General features: G+C 45.8%; 1 long non-coding RNA gene across 1 annotated transcript in view; it reads right to left on the bottom strand.

Annotated features, from left to right (window-relative positions):
* The window catches only part of LOC133273308 (uncharacterized), a 343,156-nt gene that overhangs the window by 276,613 nt on the left and 40,924 nt on the right, over window positions 1-25,619 (bottom strand). The window lies entirely within an intron of this gene.

The raw sequence follows: 25,619 nt of genomic DNA, 5'->3' as shown, positions 1-25,619 counted from the left end.
AAACTGGGATTTCTGTGCCTTTCTATCCCTGAGAGAAAGTTGCCTACACCAGTGTTTGCTTTCTTCCCCATCCAGAAGACCGGGATTTTGCTACTGGGGATGTGTTTCTGGAATAGAATATATAAAAGAAAAAAACATTCCCTGGAAGTGTCACAGCATTCAGTTGTGTATCAGTTACATTCAAAAGTGAGCCCAGATAACACTGTCCCTATGATGCTGGGCTTCACGCTGTGCCACAATGGATGGTGCCTGAGGTCCAATAGCCCGGCTGCAGTCAGAGGTAATGGGGGTGCAAAGCATCCAAATTGTTATTGGTGTAATGTCAAATGCTCTTTAATGCTTAACCTGACAAAGTTAAATACTTCCTTTTCAATTTCCCATATAGAAAAGAGACCCCAAACAAGCCCTTCCTGAAATTTGCCCCTGAAACAGTCAACCCCACTTGCGCATTGCAAGCAGCATTCTCCATGTGTACAAACCTGATGTGAATCAGAAGGTGTTTGCAGCACTTGGCTGGAATCAGGCTAAGGGAAGAGCTGTGTATTGCTTTATTTTGGAAGATTCTCAGTGGTTTTTGGGCCGTGTACAGCCCCTGTACACAATTCCCTCTCCAGGAAGCTGTGACTGCTCACAGTAGCAGGCATTGGTGGAAGTCCAGCCTGGAGGCACTGCCCTGTCCCAAGCCCTCAGCTGGTGGGCTCAGGCCCATAGAATGTGGGGTATGGTCAGGTTTGGTTCTGGACTCTCCACACTACAGCTGGTTTTGGCTGAGGGGGCACATAAACCACTTCTGATTAGATTCAGCCTCCTTGTCCTCTTCTGCATCCCTGAATATTAGCGTGCACAGGGGTACCAAACAAGAAGGACGGGAGTCAGTGTTGTAAGATCAGCACCAGATTTTGAGGGTGGCATATGTAAACTCTGCGGGATGAAGCAAGGAAAAGCTTTCCCTCCCACACTGTGCTTTGTCCTGAGCACCGGTGGCAGTGGGACTTACACCCTGGAGCGTATTTGGAAGCATTTAAACACGCAGCTGCGACAGCAGAAGGGGGAAATGGCTTCTCTTCAAAACACTCGAGGCGAGGATTACTTTCCTCAAATTGCCATAGGATGTGATGCTTCTTTACACTCACGCCTCCTTAAACACGTGTGTATCTTTCTAAGGGATGAATTAACGGTTAACCTTCCTTGCAGTGCAAGTCATGGGCTGGAAAACCAGGCACTTGAATGGAAACGGTCCCTAAAACCCAACGGATTCTCCCAGTTGTCCTGTTGGGCAAACATCTGCATGTGAACAGAGGTTTCCGCTTTAATCTCACTCTCTTGGTCTTGCTTTTCTGTGAGTCACGGTTTGTATCTATACATAGAGAAGCTTTAAACAGGCTCGAGTGAGGTGTTTTTCCAGTACTTTAGCACTATTTGATCATTAAAGCACCAGGATCAAAGAGTGGGAACCGCACTATTGGTATGTTATGATGAATGTGTTGTGGCCAGCTCCATGCATACTGATACCTTGTGAATCTCAAATGAAATATCCCATGGGGAATGATTTGGCTTTTATAGTCTTATTAGAAGTAAAGGGAGCTTTAACTCCACGAGGAATGCAGTGTCAGCCCCACAATAAAAAGGCGAGCTATTGCTTTGAACATGCTGGCACCCAAAGGTGGATGTAAAAACCCAGCCTCATGGACTGAGAGACAGCAATGCCTGTCCTGAAGATCTGGTGCCTCTATCAGACGAGCAGTGAAAGGACTGGAGCCTAGAGCCTATTTCAAGGGTAACTTCAGGCAGTTAAGGGTGTAAACCTCCCTGTAAGCCAATAAGACTTACCATTTAAGTGCTTAAGTTACTTCTGAAAGTGAAGCTTTTAAAGTAATGCTGCTGCTTTTGAAAATCGTAGCCTAAGGCCATGACATCAGTGAAGCATTAACCTCAGTCTGAAAAGGCTGGGGCTGTTGTCTTCTCACCTGAAAGCCCAGTGCTTGCATACGATGATGCTGTCAACCGTAAGCATCAGTGGGCATGGCAGAGGCTGGGCTGGGGCTGGGCTTTGCCTTTCCTTACACTGGTAACCTGCACCCTTCCCCACAGTGACTGATGGGTCTTGACAGCCTTCCTGTGGGCAATCTGTTGCTGTAGCCTTAAACTCAGCTTTCCTTTTCATTGTGGTTAACTGGTATGAAATCTGCAGTGCTTAAATGCCTTGTATCTGACTACGGGGCTGTTGTGCTCTTGGATGATTAAAATATGAGAGAGGGAAAAGAGGATATGGAATGCAAACTGGTCCTGCTGCTGGTGACCACCCATGGAGGGGAACACCAGAGGCTGGCTGCTCTGGAGGAAAGGGAAGGGGGTGTTTTGGTTCTATTGGGAACCAGCAGACCATAGGGATTGGACTTCTGTGCATCTTTCCTGCATCTGGAGCAGGTGAGATGAGCTCTGTGAGCAGCGGGGCAGAGGGGAGGCTGGGGCTGAAGGACAGGCAAGGCAAGGCAAGCACAAGCCAGTGACACAACACATCTGTAAAATCAGTGGCTAATAATAGTTGTCCTAGAAACAGACGGAATGGAGCACGAGTATTTCTAAAATGTCTCTTTTTTTCCATAATATGGGATGTTTGAAAAGGCCATTATGCCTCCTTTCCCCCCCTCCCCTCTTTGTTCTTTCTCTTGTGGGAGGCCTGGGACTTGACAGCATGGGCTCTTGTCCAGCATTTGTTCTGACCTAGATTTTGATCTCTGTTTTTTTCCCTTACCGTCTGCTTAGCTGGCTACTACCTCTTAAAGACATGCATATAATCTATAAAACATTTGTGTTTCCCATTAGCTTTATTTTCTACTTTCAGGAGATTCTGAAGACTGTAACAAAGAGATTTAAATTACAGTGACCATAAATGTTTTGGGCTTCTGGGGTGAAAACAGTGAAGAATGCTGCAGGTTGAACAGTGTTTGTCCTCCCTCTGTCACAGCAGCGTTCACAATGTCTTCTCTGACAGCACAGGGGAGCTGGTGCACATGAATTAAACCCTTGAAATCGAATCATTACTATTGCAGTCCAGCCTCAAGCCTTGAGCATGGTTTGGGATCTTTTGCACTGGGTGATGTACACCTGTATGTAAAAGACAGTCCCTATCCTGAAGCGTTTACAGTGGAAAAATACACAAAGCAGACAGCAGACAGGGTAGATGATGTGGTTTATGGCCCCTGTTTGCCAGTGGGTGATTAGAGGAGACTCTAGTTGACATCACTTGTGAATCTGGCTTCCTTCTTATTGATGTCTTTTAGCTGCACTATCCCTGATGGCCAGGATGGGGCCTTGAGCCTAGTCTAGTGGAAGGTGCCCCTGCCTGTGGCAGAGGGTTGGAACTGGATGGTCTTAAGGTCCTGGGGTACTGGTGGATGAAAGATTGGATATGAGACACCAGTGTGTGCTTGCAGCCCAGGCAGCCAAACATAGCTTGGGCTGCGTCCAAAGGAGCATGGCCAGCAGGTCAAGGGAGGTGATTCTCCTCCTCTGCTCTGGTGAAACCCCACCTGGAGTACTGCATCCAGCTCTGGGGTCCTCAGTACAGGAAAAACATGGACCTATTGAGGAGGGTCCAGAGAAGGGCCACAAAAATGATCAGAGGGATGGAGCACCTCTCCTGTGGAAAAGCCTGAGAGAGCTGCCCCATCCCTGGCAGTGTTAGAGGCCAGGCTGGATTGGGCTTGGAGCAACCTGCTCTAGTGGAAGGTGTCCCTGCCCATAGCAGGGGGTTGGAACTGGATGAGCTTTAAGGTCCCTTCCAACCCAAACCATTCTGTGATTCTGCGTGTGCATGCATGTGTGTGCACACACATCATGTACTGCAATTCCTCCTTGATAACACAAGGGAAAGACAAGGTGAGCGTGCTATCCCACTGCCCCATCTCCTTTAGGCGCGCTGCACCACCCAGAGTAACCCCATGAGCTAATCCTATTTGATGATCCAGAAAGAATGTTTCAAGAATGCTTCATCCCTCGGTAATTTTGTTAACCTCTCCTGGCAACCAGAAAAGGGGAGGTAATGAAGTGGCATTTCCAAAGAACATAACCCTTAGACAGCCCTTCTGTCCTTTGAGAGGGCTTAGGAGGTGTATGGAGGACTTCCCCACATGGCTCTGCACTTCATCTGAGACTTGAACCCCCCCCAACCTTGTGGGATACTAATTCAGCCCTTGGTTTCTTTCTTGTATCAAATGCTGCCAACTGTGCCTTAAATTTGGGCCAGATGCATGATGGTTTTATGATGTGATACCGTTAGGAAGTCTGGGTTGAATATAACAGAGGCTCTGCTAATGGGGCTGCTCCTTTAGGGCAATGGTACAGCGCTGACTTGGGATGCTTGAGCTATTCATGCCTCTGTTGGGAACACATCAGCAGAAATTAATGGCTGGGGTCATCAGGGTGGATAACATTACTGGGGATGATTAGGGCTCTTTGTATGGTGAGAGGAGCAAAACACTTTCTGATGCACTGGGGCCTGCGGAGAGCATTCCGTGTCACCCTCACTGAGCACAAACCATCAGGTTTTGTTCAGGTTAACTCCTGAATTATCTGTGGGCTGCTGCAGGCACCACATTCATACATTGCCAGGGCAGGCCCTCTCCTTGTCCAAATGGATCAAATAGGCAAAGAGAGATGATGCTCATCTCAGAGCAAAGACATGGCACAACTGGGCTTGGAAGCAGCACAGCTCACAGGTTCAGTTCAGTGCACGGGACCATCTTGCAACTGAAACCCAATCACAAGACTGTCCCGCTCCTTTCTGATCGTGTTATGTCCCAGAAGCTTTGTGGAGGATCAACCAAATCTGTGTTTTCATTTACTAAGCTCAGTCAAGTGATACAAAAACCAGAACCCTTTTTCTGCCAATGTGAATTGGAAGTGATTAAATTATGCTCTTGTCAGGGGTTAATTTTCATGGGCAGATATTAATAATTACCAGTTAATATGCTTAGTACTCTGAAGGAAACGTTTGGTAGTCTTTACAGCTACTTAGCCAAGAGATACTGGCATAATTCCTTTGAGTTTGGGCTCTGTAACTCTTGTGTCATCTCTTTTTGTTCTTTCCTAATAATCTGTATCTTTACATCATGGTGAAACGTCCTCTTCTTTACCCAACACTGATTTCCCAGTGACACCCAAACTGCTCTGTTGTCACCTGTATTTTAAACCTGATGCAGAGCTGAAAGGGAATGATTGAGGTGGCTCCCCAAAAGCATGGGCCAGGCATGAGCGCAGGACCCCTGGGCATGTCTATGTATGTGTGATTTGCTATAAAAATAATAAACTTCTAATGCAGTGAGTGCATTATGGGCTGGGTTCCTCACACTATACTATTTCCTACGGAGACAAAACACTTGTTTTTACTGCATGGGAGTTTGGGGGCTGGGAGTGAGCAAGGCTAACTCAATACTAGCCTGTTGCACTATGTGTACCTGCCCTGAGCTCATTCGTCTCCCAGTAAACCTACATAATCCAAAGCCAGTCATATTACACTAGGAAAAGTGTGTTTTCCCTGAATATCTGGGCAAAGCTGGTGGAGTACTAGCTGAAGGACATGGAACTGTTGGAACAAGTCCAGAGGAGGCCACGAGGATGATCAGGGGACTGGAGCACCTCCTGTATGAAGACAGGCTGAGGAAGTTGGGGCTGTTCAGCCTGGAGAAGAGAAGGCTGCGTGGAGACCTCATAGCAGCCTTCCAGTATCTGAAGGGGGCCTATAGGGATGTGGGGAGGGACTCTTCATTAGGGACTGTAGTGACAGGACAAGGGGTAACGGGTTAAAACTTAAACAGGGGAAGTTTAGATTGGATATAAGGGAGAAGTTCTTTACTGTGAGGGTGGTGAGGCACTGGAATGGGTTGCCCAGGGAGGTTGTGAATGCTCCATCCCTGGCAGTGTTCAAGGCCAGGTTGGACAAGGCCTTGGGTGACATGGTTTAGTGTGAGGGGTCCCTGCCCATGGCAGGGGGGTTGGAACTGGATGATCTTAAGGTCCTTTCCAACCCAAACCATTCTGTGATTCTGTGATTCTATGAGTATCTGCCACAGCAGCCAGCGGTGACGCAGGGACCCTGGCAGCAGCAGAACTGCAATGAGAGCTTCTGATTTACTCAAGGTTGAGGTAAGAGCGGTCTTCATGGGATGGAGTTGTGGAGCACTCTGTAACCACACCAGCAGGGTCTTGGCTGAAGCTCTGCCCTTGCTGTACAAGACGTGACATACTATGTGGTTGCTTTCCAAAGCATGGAACAGGAAGGCACGGAGAGGGTGTATTATCATTTCCCTGACCATTGCAGGTGCAAAGAATTCGGCAACAATATTTGCTCTGGAGCCAAATTGCTCTCAGACTCCCTTCCATGTTTATTCAGTTGAAGGGAATTACCCAGCTTTTCTCCTCGCAGCACTCACAGGGTAAGAATTCCCAGACAGGGTATTTTCCTTTTATCTTATTCCCTTTTGAACCATGTGTCTGGACAAGTGACAGCCAAACCTCAAACTGTTTGGTTGCATAACTGAAAGGGACCTGAATGTACCTTAGTCCATCCTCCTGAATGCATTCTACCTGCCCCTACTCCTGCTAACTGGGCTGAGAGCCTCAAGACAGCAACCTGTCTGGTGAGCTTTTCACCTTCTCCTGGTGTTAGGGAGTTCAAAGACCTCCCAGACATAGAGCTTTTGAAAACATTTTGCTCTTTGGATTCCTGATTTTCTTTAATCAAGAAGAACAAGGAAACATGAAATGATAAAGAAAATTTGTATATATATATATAGGGATGCTGCGGAGGGACTCTTCATTAGGGACTGTAGGGACAGGACAAGGGGTAACGGGTTAAAACTTAAACAGGGGAAGTTTAGATTGGATATAAGGAGGAAATTCTTTCCTGTGAGGGTGGTGAGGCACTGGAATGGGTTGCCCAGGGAGGTTGTGAATGCTCCATCCCTGGCAGTGTTCAAGGCCAGGTTGGACAAGGCCTTGGGTGAGATGGTTTAGTGTGAGGTGTCCCTGCCATTGCAGGGGGGGTGGAATTGGATGATCTTAAGGTCCTTTCCAACTCTAACTATTCTATGATTCTATGATATATATATATTCTCCCCCCCCCCCCATCCTCTAAACATTAACAGAACAGAAAAACATTCTTCATTCAAATTAAAAATGCAAAGAAGCTGCTTACAAACAGTTTGAGTACAGGAGAAATGCTAGAGTCCATTTTTAAGCTCATTCAGATCAGGAGCTTACTGTGATAGTAGCATATAGCTACGTGCAAGGGGCTACACAGGACATGCTGCTAGTACAGCCCATGGTTGTGGTTATAGGCTGTTTGCTGAGTGGAATGCATGCAGTTAGTCGAATCCACTTGATTTCAATGGGATTTCACATGGATGAAAGTCTATTACAATGTTGATGTCAACGTTTTCAGTACTTGCATCAATATTTTCCTGCTCTAAAATAACTATAGTCAGGGCTATTTAATAGAAACAGTTAAAAAAACTATTAAGGTTAAGCAAAAGCAATCAAGAGCCTCTTACATTATCTGTCACTCCATTTTACTGCACCTTTGACTTACCAGGGATCATAGACTCACAGAATGGTTTGGGTTGGAAGAGATGTTAAAAGCTCATCTAGCTACACGGGTAGGGACACCTTCCACTAGAGCAGGTTGCTCCAAGCCCCGTCCAACCTGGCCTTGAACACTGCCAGCAATGGGGCAGCCACAGCTTCTCTGGGCACCTTATGCCAGTGCCTCAGCACCCTACCCTCTGAACAATGAAGTACGAAGTGCTTATAGTGAAGTTTGTCCTATTAACACTACAACATGATTTTTTAAAAGCTTTTGTACTTGGGTTTGTTTCAGTAGGTCACCTCAGGAACATGCTTCACCGCTCTTGGGTCACTTCTCTCAGGTTTTGGGCAACTCCAGTTGCACTTGTTCTGACACGGAGGTAAGAAGGCAGTGGGAGCAATCTAGTCCCAAGTGCATTGCCTTGGTGTGGCTCCATTCCCTCCACCACCCCACTGGCTTGGTGCAGCTCAATAAATACCGGAGATGAGCCAAAGTGCCTAACTTGGTGTGGGAGTGGAGGCTCACTGCAGTAAGTTAGGAATAGTGAACCCCACTGGTTTCTGCTATCCAGCAGCTCATTTTTGTTCTTGTTCGCTTAGCAATCTGTAAAGAAATCAGTGCAAAACTCAGCTCTTCTCTCCAGAGCCAGTAACACCCCCTGAGCTGGGTGGTGTGACAAGTCAAAATAGGGCAGACCTCGGAGAGACTAAGACTGGGTTAGGAAGCAAACTCCAAACCTCCAACTCCTCTGCAGCTGGCTCCTGGCTGCTAAAGGCTGAGTAAGGAGAAACCCAATATTGCAGCTCTGCAGTAACACTGGAAGATTGTCATTTCCATTCCATTCGAATTTTAACATGAAAAAAAAAGCATTTCTTGGGCTTGATAAATTCCACACGGCCTTCCCACCTGTTTCCATTTTAATGCAAAAATAGAAACACTCCAGTCCGTATCTTGTTTCCAAGCTGGCAGAAGTCCCTGGGCTGGTTGTAGTGCTATAACTTATCAGAGTATGTAGTTCAGTCTCTATTTTGCTGCTTTTATTCTTTCTTCTCTAATGTATTGGATAGCGAGGGCTGGTTCTTCCATTGGTGTCAACTGGCAAAGTCCTGGCTCTGCTGGAGAAGGGAGCCCAGACCCACAACTAATGCAAATCACTGCAAAGCTGGGTAATGTTACTAAGAAAACATTCAGTAATAAGCCACACACTCAGAGTTGCTTGGGGAGGAAGAAGAGTTTGGTGTACTTGAATCAGAGGGTGTCTTTGAGACACAGCTATGTTGCAGCCAGGAAAAGGAAAAGATAATCTAAAGGGTGAGATGAGACAGTGACAGTACAGCAGGCATTGGTGAGTGCTCAGCTGGAGCATGGTGCACTTTTTTGCTCACCAAGAAACATGCAAGATGGGCTGAAGCAGGAGCAATAGCAGAGTGTGTTGATGAGATGGTAAGGACAGGCGGGCCTGTGCTGGGTGAGAAGACTGGAGGGGAGAGTTGAGAAAAGCAATGCTGAGATTTCTGCCTATAAATATGTCTTAGCACAAAATTAAGGGAACGTGAAGAAGAACTCTGTAGGCAAAGGGATGCAGTGGAATGAGAATGGCAATATAAACTGCAGTGGGTGGACTTAGACTGGAATTAGAGGAAGGTTCCTAACTACTGGTGGTAGCAAGAGCAAACACTCCATTGCTGTGAATCTTTCTTGCTCACATTGCAAGGCCCAATAGGAATCATGCCTGTGGGCTCTTAGCAGATGCCTTTTGGTTTGGAAAAGGACATCAGAAGAACTGTTTATCAGGAATAAAAATAAGGATTATATAAAAATTACGTTCCTAAGAAATGAATGCAGGTACCCACAAAGAAATGAAATGCTCATGAGGAAATCAGAGGGGAGAAGCTGCTATGTGTATTTGTCTATGTCCCATTCAAATTGCCAGGTTAGCACAGAGGTAGCTCAGAAAGGGTATTCTTTGGAGAGGCTAAGGCATAGGTGACATCAAAGTGCCTGGTGCTGTAACACTCATGGGTAAATGCAAGCTGTGCCCTCCCTGAAATATGTTCCTACCAGGCCTGATGTCAATATGCCCATGCTTGGTGTGGGGAGTGGGAGGGAACCAAAGGTTGCTCTGAAGAGAGAGAAAATGGGTAGAAATGTGTCCCTGTGTGGGGAAGAACCTGCACAACTGCTCAGCTTCAAAACTGACAGCATCCCCCCCCCCCCAAATAATCGCCTCTATTTGAGTGTTACCCACCCAAGGGGAGCTGCTGTGCTCCTCTGCTTGAGGAGCTGCTTGTCAACAGGGAGAAAGTTGTTGCTGTTTTTTAAGCTGTGGGTGATGTTAAGAATAAAAGACTTTAGTGAATTATCCTAAATAAGGAGCGAGCATTTAAACAAAGAGCCACTGTGGAACTAACAGAGAAAAGCATGAATTGTCCCGTTGTAAAATGGACAGCATTTCACTCAAAGGATGCAGTGGCCGCTTCCAACCTCCCAAACTTCCACCAGCTTTTAGAGGCTAAGTGCTAAAGAAGATAAAGAAGAGAGATGTTAATCAATCAGTGATGGGATTACATCTGTCCTGGGAGTTTCGATGGGATGTTAGCCTTAGTCTACCTTCAGCACACCTGGATTGGCTTCAGTCCTCAGGCCACTGTCCTGCAGTGGATGAAAGGCATACAGAGCAGAATGGATCTGCTAGGAACATTTAGCTGGCCAGTCTGAAAGCCCTTTGCCCCTCCATCACTTCCCATTCACAGTTAGCATGTTAGGCCTCCCTTGCTCTGCAACTGTACACAAAACTAAGGGCTCCATACATGGCAGTGTGTTGGTGTTACACGGAGTGAATGGGTTGTACAATTTCTATTGCAGTGTAGGAACACTGCTTGCTTTTATGCTTCAGTGTGAATGAGAAGGGGGAAAAAAAAGTAAGAAAGAAATAGTCCTGCCTTAGCTCTTCGGCAGAAGAGCAATAATTTCAGTGCACACCCCCTTATACACACGCTTTGCTGGGTTACAGGCAATGGTGTTACTTGGAATGAAACGCCACAGCTGCGAACTTTGCTTCGTGTGAGACAGGAATGAAATGTTCTCTCCTTCACTTCTGTTTGCAGCACAAGCAACATGATTTCAGATTATGTTACCTGAGTGATCAGCATCCAAATTATTTGTCCAGACATAGTTTAGCAGGGCAAAATAAACCCACCCAAGGAATCTGTGGTGTCACTTCAAATACGTACATGAGTATTTCCATGCCTGCAACTCTCCTGTATAGGTGTCTAGTGATTCCCACTGATTATCTAAGCATATGGTTTATTTTTCTCTCCTTAAAGAAAAAAATAAAGGATCCAACACATTTTTGTGGCATGCTAGATTGACTAGAATAACACATGGTCTCCTCCTGCCACCATTCCCACTGATTAAACGGGTTCAAGATTAGGTCCCCAGTGAAGAAAAGTCTGTGCTATGTGTAGAAGTAGCCAGGACTGTAAATACAGTCACTCTATCTTGGGGATATATTGAGCTTATTTGGTACAGATCTAGTATTTTTCCATAACCTGGACATAGGCAGATGGTCCAGTCCTGCACAGTACAGGCAAAGCTCCCACTGAATTAAGAAGAGAAAACAACAGGTTGAAAATTTGCAATTGCAATTCAGGTCCACAGAGCATGATCAGTGCTGATCTGGAATATGCAGGTGGTGTAAACGTGGTCCAAACACGCAGCTCAGCTCTGAAGATTCACAGCACAAATTGAACAGTTCATGCAGTACAGGTTGGCTCCCCTTCGAGTTATCCCCTTCTCAGTTTGTCTCTTATGTCTGTGATGGAACTCTTTGCAGATTATCACCTTTATGCCTAGCAAACAGGTTTGCAGTGCAAAGTGGTGCATGGAACAGCATGAAACTCATGATAACTTCATATTGTAGGTCCTGAATCATACCAGAGCCTGGGTAGACCTGAGCCGCAGTCCTCAGGGATGCCTCACAAATCACAGCTTTCTAGGATGGGCCCAGGTTAAATCCCAGGTTAAGTTTATCACAAGTTTGGCCTTTCCTGCTAAACCACTCGGACAGCTGACTGACAGGGGAGTGAGAAGCATCTGGGACAACAGAGAAGTGGCAATATTTAGTGAGACAAGGAAATGGCTTGCCAATGCTAAGTGCCCTGTGGGGTTTCACGCTGCCGTAAGTGTTAATTCTCCAGGAGAACTGGATCTCTACCAGGGTATGGTAAAGAGAAAAATCTCTTCAGCAAGCAGGGTGATTTCAGATGAACTTGCTTCTTAGTGTAACTAAGAATTCCTCAAGAGAGAGGCACCTGAGAGCAGCAATAGGTGTTGTTCAGGCACATCAAGCCAAGCTCACCATTCAGTGTGCTATGGTCTATTGCAATAGGGCATGAAGGACAGATTCTGTGTTTTGGGCTGATAACCGATAGAAATGCAGTGCAAAAAGGTGTGCAGCTCACCCGAAGACATAAATAAATGATTCTGTATTGGGCAAAAAGTGCATTGTAGGCCAAAAAAAAGGCGTTGTTGTAGTGGAGTCTTTCTTACCAACTCAAGGTCCGTCCGTTTGATGGTCTGCATGGTTTACAGAGCAACCATGATCATCAGGGATGGATGATCTGATAGTTATTAAAAATAATAGGCCGAGAACTGACATATCCCTGGCTGTGGAATGAAATACTTGACACACCAGATGGGCCTTGTTATCACTGATTTCTCCAGCTTACCCACTCAATATTGATAACATGCTCAGAGGAGTCAGAAGAGTCATGCCAATAAACACAAATGCCTAAAAACTGCCTGCAACAAGGCTTCATGATAAGAGATGAGAAAAGAGAGTTCTCTGAAGTTATGCAAAGTTAAAAGCTGTCTTTTTGGAGGATGGGTGTAAAGCTTTGTTCCTTATTGTGGGAGGTTAACGGTGAGTCCCCACAAGGCTTTGGCTAGGATCTGCCCCACATCTTTGTACAGGAGAGAGGTTTTTTTGTGCATTATTTAGAACTGAGGTTGTTGAAACACTAATTTGATAGTGTTCAGACATACTCATAAATAGTCTGGTAAAAAAGAAGAACAGTAAGATGAGAAATTTTGCAGATGCTGCAAATTATTCATTGTTAAAAATCTAAAATCTGGCCACAAAGCACTGCCGAAGAGCTCATGATCCTGAGTAGCCAGGCAATAAAATGACTGATGTAGTGCAGTGTCAACAAAAGCAGAGCATATGCAGCAAACCCACCTTAACTACATTTCAACATAGACGAGCACTAAATGGAGCATTCAGCTTGGAGACCTCTGAAAATAGCATTGAAAGTCCATCAAAAGAGGCAACTATCATGTTAAGAATGATCTGGCAAAGAGGCTGGGAGAAATCAGAAAACATCTGAGGAGTGCTACTCCTCAATTAAACATTCTCTCCATAGCAGTGTGTTTTCTAGCCATCTAACTCCAGAAGGGTTGAGCTGAACTAGAAAGCACAGGAAGGAAAGCGTTCAGGGTGAGGAGAGATGGGCAACAGCTTCCACAGAGGTGGAAAAATAAGCAGATGAGGAGTCTTCAAGGCGGAAAGGGAAGATATAACAGGAGGTGCAGTAAATGTCAGATCATGATTGACATAAGGAAAAAAGCAAATAGGAACTGGCTGTTCACTGCCCCTCCTAAGAATTAGAGAGAACCTGGTGATGCTGTCACACAAGAAGGTTTAAACCAACAGAAGGAAGTACTTTTTCATACAAAGCATAATTAAATTGTGGAACTCATTGCCACAGGATGTTGCGGAGGCCAAAAGTTATAAATGGCTTGAGAAAGGGATCAAAAACATTTGAGGAGGATAGATCCATGGGTGGCTGTTAAAACACACTGGTCTGGAGGCAGGCTCTGCTTTGGGAAGTCCATAAACCACGGATTGCCTGAAGCGAGGAGGGTACAGCAGGGGAGGGATTGCGCTGAGCCTCCTCCTTGAGTTGCCTCCTCCTGGCTATGCTGGGAGATCCATGTGGCCTTTTGGTGGGACACTGGGCAGGTCCCAGCTCTGCTGGGGCTGCTTGGGGCATGTCTCTTCTGACTCCCCTTTAATTAAATAAAGCAAAAGAGCAAACACAACCAAAAACAGAAGAGGGGGAAGGAGCAACCCCAGCCCTCCACACACTGTTAGTAGGCAGCCTGGTAGTTGTTTTATTTTCTTTAGAGTGGACTTTGTGTTGCAAGTGGCAGGAAGCCATGAACCACAAAAATAAAATAATTCTAACCCTAGTGCTAAGTAAGGAAAACAAAGATGGCTCAGCAATTAGCAGCATTATATATGTTAGTACTAAGTAACACCAGATGTCAGGACTTGAGCCCTTTGCATTCCTCGCAATCCTTCGGAAACCAAAGCCTTTTGACGTTGCTATACATTATTACAGTTATTTTGGGTCCGAGAGAGCAGCAGAGGCTCTCTGAATGTTGAGCTATGAAGGCTGCTAGGGCTGCCTGAGCCTTACCTGTGTCTCCTTCACCATCCTGCATACTTCTGCTGACTTAACAGGCTAGTGTGTGCTGTAAAAGCCTGCTCTGTAAAGACATGCGCTGGCCATGAGTCATTAGCAAGCATGCGAAGCTAATTGGCAAAATACTCATAAAAGATTTTGAAGGTGGGTTAATTACAATTCATTACACTGTAAACTGTCCCCAGGCTATTGTTAAAAAATGCAGGAGTTTCAAGGTCCAGTATTTTATGATTCATTTTGCCATGCAGTGAAAAACAGACTCTATATCAAACTACATTCATTATAGTTAAGACCACAAAATCTTTATTGGTTTTCCCAACATTCCCTCCTTGTTATATGAATTCATATGGACTGCACATTTCTAACAACTGGCAAGAAGGCATGGAATAAAATTTATGCTATTTTCTTACCTTCTACTCAGTGCAGTCTTAAAAAGCGCCTGTTCCAGTTGCTTTACCTCCTCCCACCTTAATTCTTTTGAGCTGATAGGATGGGAAATGGAAAATAAACAGAGAAGTGAATGGGAACAACTTCACCATGTTTAAGATCTAGGTGCCTGATGAATCTGGCTGCTGTGTGTGCGCACAGGAACTTCAGCTCCAAAAGGATACTGGTAATGAAACAGTAATAAAGAAGGATTTCCCCTTGCAGTAATATAGATAACACTTAACTTCACAGTAGACACATTTTTACCAATTACTTGTATTCCCAGATGGAAGCTTTTGTAGCCAAGCCCAGGATGCACCTTTGCTTAGACAAATCTTGCAAGCTCATGCCTCATTTCATTCACACCGAGTGAAACTACCCACATGGTGTGCTGGACAGGGACCTTTGTCTACTCATAGCCAAATTCTTCAGCTTATGAAAGAAGATAACGGAGCCTTTGCCTGTCTTTGCCTATACCAGGGATGTCAAATACTTACATTTTCTTGTGAAAGGTCTGTGGGAGGGAGGGAGGCATTACCAGTGAGTAGCTTGGTATCATCCTCAATAACGCTGTGTTGAGAAAAAGTTAATAAAAGCCCCAGCTGTGACCTTTGTGGGAGCAAAGCCAAGCACTGATCATCACTGCTACCTTTGTACCCTTCTCCGGGGGTGCTCCCTATCTCCTTGTGCTGGCTGGCACTTGGGCTCTCCTTTGAGGCTTAAATGATGCCATTCAGCTGTGGTTTTCCCCTACCCCAATATGCTGACCTCTGGTCACTGCTGCAAACCCAGTGGGTTCTCTCCTGTGCTGGCCCAGCCTGTATCTGATGGCATTGAGTTCTACTCTGCAGGTTCACAGGTATTTCCAATCAAATTGTTGTCATCGGCATTCCCAGCTCAGCTGAGCTAATTTGGGGGTTAAATAGGTTCTACTAGGCTCTAAACATGTTGCTATTACTAATACGTGGCATTGAGCTGCAATGGTCTGCTTGGAGTCTGAGCTCAGCTCAGTCTAGCCCTGACTGGCTTTGGGGTTGTCCTGGGTGGAAAAGCTGGAGCAAAACTAGGGTTAAGCATAAGGAGTAAAGAGAATCATAGAATCGACTGGGTTGGAAAAGACCTTTAAGATCATCAAGTCTGACCATTCCCTAGCACTGCCAAGGCCACCACTAAACCGTGGCACTGGAACAAGTCCAGAGGAGGCCACGAGGATGATCAGGGGACTGGAGCACCTCCTGTATAAAGATAGGCCAAGAAAGTTGGGGCTGTTCAGCCTGGAGAAGAGAAGCTGCTTGCAGACCTCATAGCAGCCTTCCAGTATCTAAGGGATACTGGGGAGGGACTCTTCATTAGAGACTGTAGTGATAGGACAAGGGGTAACGGGTTAAAACTTAAAGAGGGGAAGTTTAGATTGGATATAAGGAGGAAATTCTTTCCTGTGAGGGTGGTGAGGCACTGGAATGGGTTGCCAAGCGAAGTTGTGAATGCTCCATCCCTGGTGGTGTTCAAGGCCAGGTTGGACAGAGCCTCAGGTGACATGGTTTAGTGTGAGGTGTCCCTGCCCAAGGCAGGGGGGTTGGAACTGGATGATCTTAAGGTGCTTTCCAACCCAAACCATTCTGTGATTCTATGATTCTCCATAGTGTCTGAACACTTGCAGGGATGGTGACTGCAGCCCTGCCCTGGGCAGCCTGTGCAATGCCTGAGCACCCTCTGGGGAGGAAATTGTTCCTAATATCCAGCCTACACCTCCCCTGGTGCAGTTTGAGGCTGTTTCCTTCTGTCCTATCACTTGATGGAAGTAATCAGGGTCTACATTGCCCCCCCCCCCAAAAAAAAAAATATTGATGACATGGACAGATTTTGTTCTTTCAGTTCATATTTTACATTCTTGGGGTATTTTTAGGTGATGGAGAGAGGGGCAATACTGAAGAAACCTCTCAGTCAGTAACAATTGCTGGTCTTAGTTTTGTCTTATTGAAACCTCTAAATCTTTCACTGAAACTGCCCATTTTTGGAGGCAAAATTTTCATTCAATTGGAAAATGCCTTCTCCAGCACAAAAATAGTATTAATAGGAAACAAAAACCAACCCCAAACCCTTCCAGTTTGAAATTAGTCATGTGGGAATATCAGTTTGTTCTAGCAAGACAAAGTAATGGATTTATTGTAGCATGCATTGTTTTTGACTGCATTAACATAGTGTAAAGTGATAAATATCTTGGGTTGGCTATTTTGTCTGAGGTTTCCTCTGGGAAACTGGGTTTTCTTCCATGACAATCAGAACTGTCATATTTATTGGGACCAAGGATCTCTGCAGCTTGGTTTCCAACAGAGACATGCTGAGAAGAGTAAAAACCAACCCAAGCATTTAAGCCCTAGGTAATTTGCCAGCCTCCACATGTGCTCTGTCACACTTGGGACTGACCCCTTCTGCCCAATGTGACTTGAGGCTGTGACAATGGGGATGAAGCACAAGGGGGTCACCTGCACTGTGTGATTTACAATGGGGGAGTTTTCCTGCCAGGGGATCCAATACATGGGACATGCCTCTTGCCTCCCCTCCTGAAATGCTCTCCTGATTGCACTGGTGGAGACCCTTGGTCATTGTACCAAGGACTAAGCAAAGCCTCGAAGGAATTTAGAGCCCAGCAGCCAGAGCTAACCTGGGTTTTCATAGCTGGTGGGCACTTGAAGCAAGGAATTTAGAAATCAAAGTTCAATAAAAAGTGGTATTTATGGGTACTCTGACTAATCTCTGTGCCTGGGACCTAATAGCTATACCCTGAAACACTGGCAAGTACTTCTTTCCATAGAATAATGGAATGGGTTGGGTTGGAAGGGACCTTAAATCCAGCTCCAACCCCCTGCCATGGGCAGGGACACCTTCCACTAGAGCAGCTTGCTCCAATCCCCTGTGTCCAACCTGGCCTTGAACACTGCCAGGGATGGGGCAGCCACAGCTTCTCTGGGCACCCTGTGCCAGTGCCTCAGCACCCTCATAGGGAATTTTCCTTATACCTGATCTACATCTCCCTCTGTCAGTTTAAAGCCATTGCCCCTTGCCCTGTTAGTACATGCCCTTGTAAAAATTCCCTCTCCAGATTTCTCACAGGCACTGTTTAGTTATTTGAAGACTGTTATAAGGTCTCTCCTTAGGGAGCCTTCTCTTCTCCAGGCTGAACCAGCCCAGCTCTTAGCCTGTCTCCAGAGCAGAGCTGCTCCAGCCCTCTCAGCATCTTCGTGGCCTCCTCTGGACTTGCTCCAACAGTTCCATGTCCTTCTTACGTTGTTTTGTCTTGTTTTGTTTGGTAAGTTACAGCTGTCCCTGTTGCCATCTCACCTGGAACTAGTACATGAAGAAACTTCATCGACTTCATGACATTTAGCAATGTCGGTGCTGCTACTGGACGGATGTACCAGTGGCTGTAATGGAAGCAAAGGAGGAAAAAATGAGTGACCAAAACTTTCCAGACTCACACAGATATTTGTTTCTAGTGGGGGAGAGATTTTGCAAGTGGCAGGTGTCAGTATTCAGTACTGAATTCCTCATTTTCCCTTTGGTCTCATTATAAATGTGGTATTTGTTTTTAAAATAGACATTTTTCATCACTTCTTTTTAGGGCCGTTAACGCACATAGATCCTGAATGTGAACAGGACCTTACAGACATAATATAGGAAGCTCCAAAATTTCAGAAGCTGCATTAAGAATATTGTGTAGAAAATGGGATTTTTGCCATTGGCTCCAAGATTGGAAGTCTTGGAAGTCATCTTTGATTTGGAAATCATCTTGACAATCGCTGTGATACATTGCTCTCCAAGGAGATTCCTGCTACTTCATCGTTTTGAGGAGGCTGTAAATAACAGAAGAGCCTGACTCATCAAGCGCTCCTCCAGTCCCCGCTCAACTCAGCGTGGTCAGGAATGGGCAACAGCAAAATGTTAACCAAATTCCTTCAAATCTCAAAAGAAGCGTTGAGAAGAGCTTCTCCGAGGCTGCAGAGACCTCTCCATGGGAAACTGTCAGCATTTCGATTTAACATATTGTGTCAACGTTTGGCATCTGTGCATCAACTGGTGAAGTGTTTGGAAAAACCAGGAAAACAGAAATTTATGGCTGTTGGGAGAACGTGAGAAATACACAGAAAAGTCATACATCTTCCTATCTAACCTATGCATTAGCACCTATATATGAAGTCTTCTGCTTGTCAACTGTGTGTGTGTCTCTATGTGTTCATGTGATATTTATATGTGTCAAGAGGAGAATGTTCAGTTTTGAGCCAGTCACTTTGAAGGTAGAGTTTTTTGTGTGCTTGTTTATTTAACAAAACCCATATTGACAAATGGCCTCTCCTAGCTAAGCGATACCCCAAAACCTGTTCTGGGGATGGGCTTTGGGATGGGACATCACTGCTGGTGCTTTCAGAGTTGCTACTACCAGGAAGTCCCCTGACTTCCTTCTCCCTGAGCTGTTGGAATTCACTGGTGTCCTGCCCTCCACTCCAGCAGCTGCTGAGTCCCATGTAAGTGTTTAGGGAGACAGCTTGGCCCCACGGCCATGATGGCAAAAATCCCATTGACTTCAATGAACCTTGGATACATTGCACACCCCCAGTCCTTGGAAGATTTTTACAGATGTGCAAATAACACACTGTCTCTATCCTGTAACCAAAGCCTCCCCTATTGAGTTTATTTACTTTTACATTGTGCACGATATTAAACTCCAGCTCTTTAAATTCCTGCTCTTATTCCAGGCCCAATGCAAGGACCCCCTCTTCTGTTTTCATTGAAATACATCAAGGTTGGTCGACGTACTGAAGGTCCCTCATGCAAAGTGCTTCCTACAGTAAATTCTAAGGGGCGAGACTTCTCACAATTGGCTTTTATAACCTTATGGGGAAAAAAACTGGCTCAAAAGCTGCTGACTTTTCTGTAATGGAGACTGAGCTGCTAAGAGATCTGTAGCACTCCTCACTGAGCCAAACCGTACAACTCAAAGCAGGGAAAAGCATCAGGAATCATTACAAACAAGAGGCACTACTACCTAGCTGCACACTGATGGCCCAGCCATCCCTTTTGGAGCCAAGAGCTTGCCAGCAAAGACGACGTTATGATGACGTGAAGGTGACCTGGAGCCCTACAATGAATTCAGGTCCTCTGTGTGACCTTGGACAAGGTGCGTGCACTCCTTGCCTTCACTTCCCCATCTAGAAGATGGAGCTGGTAACACTTGATTTGCTCATCATGTTTATTTAAATTATTAACACCTCCAGGCAGAGGCAATCTCTTACAACGTGTCTATACAATGTCTGATAGAAGGCCCTTGTCTGAGCTCAACCTCTAGGTACTACATGAAGGCAAACAGTAGTACTTGGCAGACTGCAGGTTTCAAGCTAGAAATCTAATACCAAATAGTTCTCATTCTTTCCTGCTTTTGGCACTTGGCCCTATTCAAGGTGATTTTGTTTTGGTTTGGTTTTGTTTAAGAAGGTACAAGACCAAATCCTGAGGGCCCTCTGTCTCTGATTCCCATTCAAGTTTACATCACACTCACTGGCAGTTTGTCTCAGAAGTGTTTCCCCTTTAGACTTTTAAACATCTGTACTGCAGAAAGCAAGAAAGCATCAACTCTATCTTGTCCTGCAGCGGTAATCAGAAGCTTTATGATGAAGTTCAGCTGGAAGAGCAAAGGAGAGGAGGAAAAAAAACCCAAACCCCAAAACAAAACAAGGGAATGCCATCAAAGTCTTTTAAAGGCAGAAATTCATTTTACCTTTGTCAATGACTGTGGTTTTCAAGGATAAAGATCAAAGGGATGACCGTGGGCAGAGCTATGACAAACGCCGAGATCAGTCTGTTAAACCCTAGCATTAGTGCTACAGTTAGACTGGTGTCTAGACTAGCAGTGGGTACTCATGCCAGGTTTGGCAAACACGGCAGAGCGCAGCGCTTGCATCAGAGCTGTAGCAAGAAGAGTGAGGCATCCAAATTGCAGAGGGGAGGGAGCAATCAGGCTCCAGCAGTGTGGAACTGGAAAAGGGAAGTTTAGGAAAACAACACACCAACCAGCCCAAAATACCCCCACAAAATACCTTCAGATTATTGCTTGAGCTCAGGGAAAGAGAGCTGAGAAGATGCATCCCCCCTTCTGGTTTTCACATGGTGATTAATGTACACCGAAAGCTTAGATAACTGGGGGAAAGTAATGCCAAATTCTTATCAATACAGATGAGCTGGCTTCGTATTTCTCCAGCCCTTTCATGTGGAAATGAGACTGCATCTGATGGGGCCAAGCCCATGTTTGAAATAGCTCAGCTGGGATGTGCGCGTGGTGAGGGTTCAGGTGCTTGCACAGAGAATTGCTAGAGATGGATGGAAAAGGGAAGAACTTTCCCAAGAGCAGAGGGTGCTTCAGCTTCCTCACTTTTTGCCTTCCTAGGGAAGACAGAAAGTCCTTGGTGTGTGGCATAAAGGTGTGCTGAAGTCTGAGCTGATAGACTGTGCAAGGAGGTAAGGTGGCTTTAGCTGGTGAGGGGGTCTCCATGTTTCCTCCAGACACCTCTTGCACAGACCCTGCACATCCCAAAAGAGGAAAGTGTATGAATGAGGGGAGTACACACACCTTTACAGCAGCTCCTGTTAGTATGCTTGAGGCCAGCCCTGCTCTCACTCCTTCCCCAGGGCATGTGCTTGCTCCAAGGCTGCAGGCTTGGATGGAGGAGAAAGAAGTGACAGCATCACTCCGTGTATGGCATCCTAAGCCTGGCTGAGTCTGGGGCCCTCCTGGCCTGAGAACGCCACACAGGATGGGTACAGGGATAATGCATGTTGCTGGACTGCCACCATCACTAGAGTATCATAAAACTCCCCAGATCCTTCAAACCAACCATTTCTCATCATAGTTACTTTCTATTCCACCAGTCATGGCAAGTTCAAAAGAAGCTGCAAACTAATGTGGGCAAATATAATCTCCAATGGATGAATAGATACTGGAGGAAACAGTTTCACAAACCCAGCTGGTTTCAGCTGTGCTTTACACAGAGGCTTGCATTGCCTGTTGTCAGGAGTATGGCATCATACTTGCTAGAAACCATCAGCTAAGGGTTAGACTGGTCCATATGCTATTCTCAGCTCTGCTACTGACTCACCTGCATGGCCCTGGGCAAGTGGCTTGCATATTTGTGCCTTAGTTTACCCACTGGTAATAGCAGAGATAGTAACAGTCTCACAGAGTGGTGTGAGAATTAGTTAATTAATATTTGGAAAACAGCTTGTGCCTTGACGTCTTTGTGCCTTTGTTTACCCACCAGTAATATCAGAGATAATAACTGTCTCATGGAGAGGTACAAGGGTTAATTAATTATTTGAAAAGCAGTTTGAGATCCTTGGATGAAAGATGCTAAGTAAAACATATCATTAAAACCATCTCCTGGTCCTCTGTGAAGTTAAAATAAAGCTGGAGCTTCTTAGTCATTCAAATAATGAAACCATAAATACTGTTTATTTTAATCTTCCCTTTAAGAAAATAATCTCATCTAGGCAGTGATACCAGCCAAAGAATGAAAAATGTTTCAGATTCAGGAGACCTATCAATTTCAAGAGCTTGATTCTTAATTGCTTTTTGATTTCTATCAATGGAAAGTGAGAGCAATTGTATTTACAAATGCCTGCAAAAGCACAGGGCAGCTGGCAGGACACCCACAGCTCCTCTGCAGGGTTTCAGCCTGTATATTCACATGGATACGGCAGCTGTACACTGAGCTGCACAGGGTTTCTCACACCATCGAAGCAGATGATCTTATTTGACTTGTTAACCAACAGGGAGGTGTAGACTTCATCTTAAACACACGTCAAAGCCAGCTTCCCACTGCACCAAAGCATGGGTGCACAAAGCAGGGTTGCAGGAGCAACTTCTCCTCCCAGGAATGGTGCCAATTCAACCAAGCAAAGGTGCTGCTCATCAGCCATTGATCCATTCAGCCTTTTGCATCCTGGGCGGCTTGTGCTGCTTGTCTCTCCTAAAGCTCAGCACTGAGTGTGTGCTGTGAGCCAGTGCTCTGCCCAGATCTATGGGGAGAGAAATCCCTCACTGACACCGGGAAGGAACAGTAGGAGAATCGATGGAGTCTATATTTAAAATCCTCTTTTATTCACAAGTGTACATGCCAAATGTGGAAAACCCTCTGCTACTTCCCTGGGGACTTACTGTATATTGGGGCATCAAATATGTCCCAGTTGGCCTGTGTTTTGTCTCTTTCTCTCTAGTTTTTGTGCATGTTTTGTTTTACAAAGTAGATATGTGAAGAAGAGGGTTGAAGGATCAAGGTCACTGTGTTTAACTGGACGAGGCTTCTTTTAGGGTGCAACTACTGCCGGGAGCCTGCTGTGCTGGGCACCCGAACCACCACTTGAGCCTTCCACTAGCTCAGAGAACCCTGTCTCAGCCTTTTCATGGCCTCCCACTCCTCTCTGCCCATAGAAAGTTTGCAGCAATTGCCAAGTAACCTGTGTGGGAACATGGGGAGGAAGAAAGGATGTAATTGCCTTTCTGAGCTCCAGCACCTTCATTAGTTAAATGTCCTCCTGTCTTTTCCATGCTAGTCCAGCTTCTACTGAATTTTCATCAGACCAAAAGAGGCCTTTAGGGCCATTTGAAAGTAACCATCAGATAAAAGCAACTGTCATCCTCCTTATGCAGCAGGCAAGGAAGCAGACACAGGTAGACTGGTCACACAGGAAGGAGAGGAGAGGAGGGACCTGGTGACTCAGAGCTTTTGATTCCCAGCTGTCAGCTTTAGACGCCATACCAGCCAAGTATAAAAGCACATGGTTATCTCTGACCTCATGAATAATCCCACTGATTTAAGCCATAAACATTAGCATCAGGGCCTTAACCACGTGGCTGTGCTCACCAAGAGCAGATAAACAGGAGCGCAGCTATGGACAGGCCCAAGATACTCTTCTTGAAATAGAGGAATCGCAGCAAACCTGGTGCAGGTTTCTAAGAGAACCACCAATGGGGATACAAAGGTGGCTTGGTCCCCAAGATGACGGGTCCCTTAGGGGTGATGCAGCTCCTGCGCCAGCCCCAGAAGCTCTCTCCACACTGGAAATCGGTGGAGTTGTCCATCTCCTTCACAATTAGCCTGTTGGATGCATTGAGGGCGCTGCTTAGCTGGCTGCAGTGACATTGACCTTAATGGTGATTCCCCAGAGCACAATGCCCAGATGATATGACCCCAGTCCTCACACTTTGCTGGGGGGGAAAGGGGCATTTGCATATATGATGATACCAACTGTCCTCTCCTGACTTGGATTTAATGAGTTCCTTATCCCTTTGCTCACACAGAATTGGGAAATGACCTGGTTATGAAGGAATCTCACCCACAAGCAGAGCTATCCCTCAAAACTCCACGACCCAGTTTGGGATACAGTTTACTCCCTAGCAGCTGCTTTTGACCTTGCCTTTCTAGCAAAGGGCTAAGAGATCAAGGGGAACAAGGAGGAAGCTGTGCTCCTGTTGTTGATGGGAGGGCGAGTGAAGCAACCTAAATTACACACGGCGTTGCCTACCACCAGATGGTCGGAGCGTCTCTGCCTTCTATTATGCAAAGCAATAGTTTCACAGACAAAGTAGAGGGGACCAGAGATACCAGAGCATTTGGGAAACATGTCCCATAGCTGACTGAAAAGTGTGTTTTACTTCGAGCTGGTAACATGGCATTTTAGCTGGATGCCTGCGGTTCAACCCTTCCCTGGAGGTGAAAGGTGTCAGCTCTGCCTCAGAGCGAGCACAGAGACTGTGAACCCAACCAGAATTGGAGCAGTGATTTATAATGGCAGGGTTTAGGTTTTGCAGACAGGAGGTGGTGGTTTAAATGAAACGTTCAATAAACCTGGGCAAAGCCCATTTTGCTTCTCACTTAGGAGAAGCTTCCAGTTTGGTCCCTTGTAGCTGCGGGCACTGCCTTGTGATCTCTCAGCTGGAGTAATGGTGGGGGTGTTTGAGCTAAACGGACTGATCCCCATTGCCTAATATGTCCAAATATTCTTCCTGGTCTGCATCCATCTGCTGCTTCATGTCATTATGGCATGTCGACATGAAAAGTGAAGGTGTGAATGGAAAGCTACTTCTGCTGGCTTTAACTTACGACAGTTCAGATATGGGCACAATGCTTCCCTGGGAGTGTGAAGCTTAATGTGTGTGGTGGCAGTGCTGGACCACATTTCTGAGGCTGAGGATTCCAGGGGGCCTCCACTGGCATCCCTTCTATCTCGAGCTTCTCTGCAGCACAGGCATACCCATCATGAGGGTGGGGATGAGAGTATTTTCTCTACTTCATGGCTATCCAGTTATTTCATACAATAGTCCGGGTCCGTGAGCAGAGCTCCTCAGCACAGCATGAACCCTGGTAGAGAACGTGTATAGGAATAGAAATGTCTCTCGTAAGCCTTACTAGGTTGGCCCCCATCATGTCCATTGTGCAAACTCACTGACAGGTGAGATGCATGGGCTTAATTTCACCAATAATGGCACTGATCCATATATAAAATAATCAAACCACTCACGGCTTTGGTTTGTGCATTATGTGAGCACCTAAAGGCTTTAAAAAGGGTACCACATAGATCTTGTACTCACCTATAATTTCTGTCTTCTCTCAGATGCAGCTTTCATTGGAGTAGTGCAAGATACAAAATATGTCAGCCTTCCCTTATAGCTTTTCTAGAACTGAAATTCAACTGATTCAATCTCAGATCAGCAGTGGTGGCCCTTGTTCTCACTCAGCACTGTGGGCTATCAGCTCTTGGGCTGATTTCTGAAGCAGTTCACTGCGATAAGAAGTTCTTTAAGAATCAGTGGTGAATATTGGACTAAATTCAGCCACCCTTCACTTGGCTGCAGATTCCCCTAGCACAGATGCTGGAGTTTATAATCCACATGTAATTTCCTCCTCTTCCATTTCTCCCTAGGAACAGAAGGGGAAACCAAACCAGGAAAGGACAGAATGGACGGAGGAGCCCTGCTTGTGCCTGTACACTGACTGGCACTCTGACTCCTTCTCCAAGCCCTTCCTTCAGACTGCTGCCTGTCCTCAGGTAATTTGCATCACTTCCCC

Source organism: Pezoporus flaviventris, unplaced genomic scaffold, assembly GCF_033815535.1.
Source record: "Pezoporus flaviventris isolate CSIRO_AGI_PZ_B2104156 unplaced genomic scaffold, CSIRO_AGI_Pfla_v1 ptg000031l, whole genome shotgun sequence".
NCBI classification, from domain to species: Eukaryota; Metazoa; Chordata; class Aves; order Psittaciformes; family Psittacidae; genus Pezoporus; species Pezoporus flaviventris.
The sequence above is the reverse complement of the archived record's forward strand: the minus strand, read 5'-3'. Positions and strand labels throughout refer to the sequence as shown.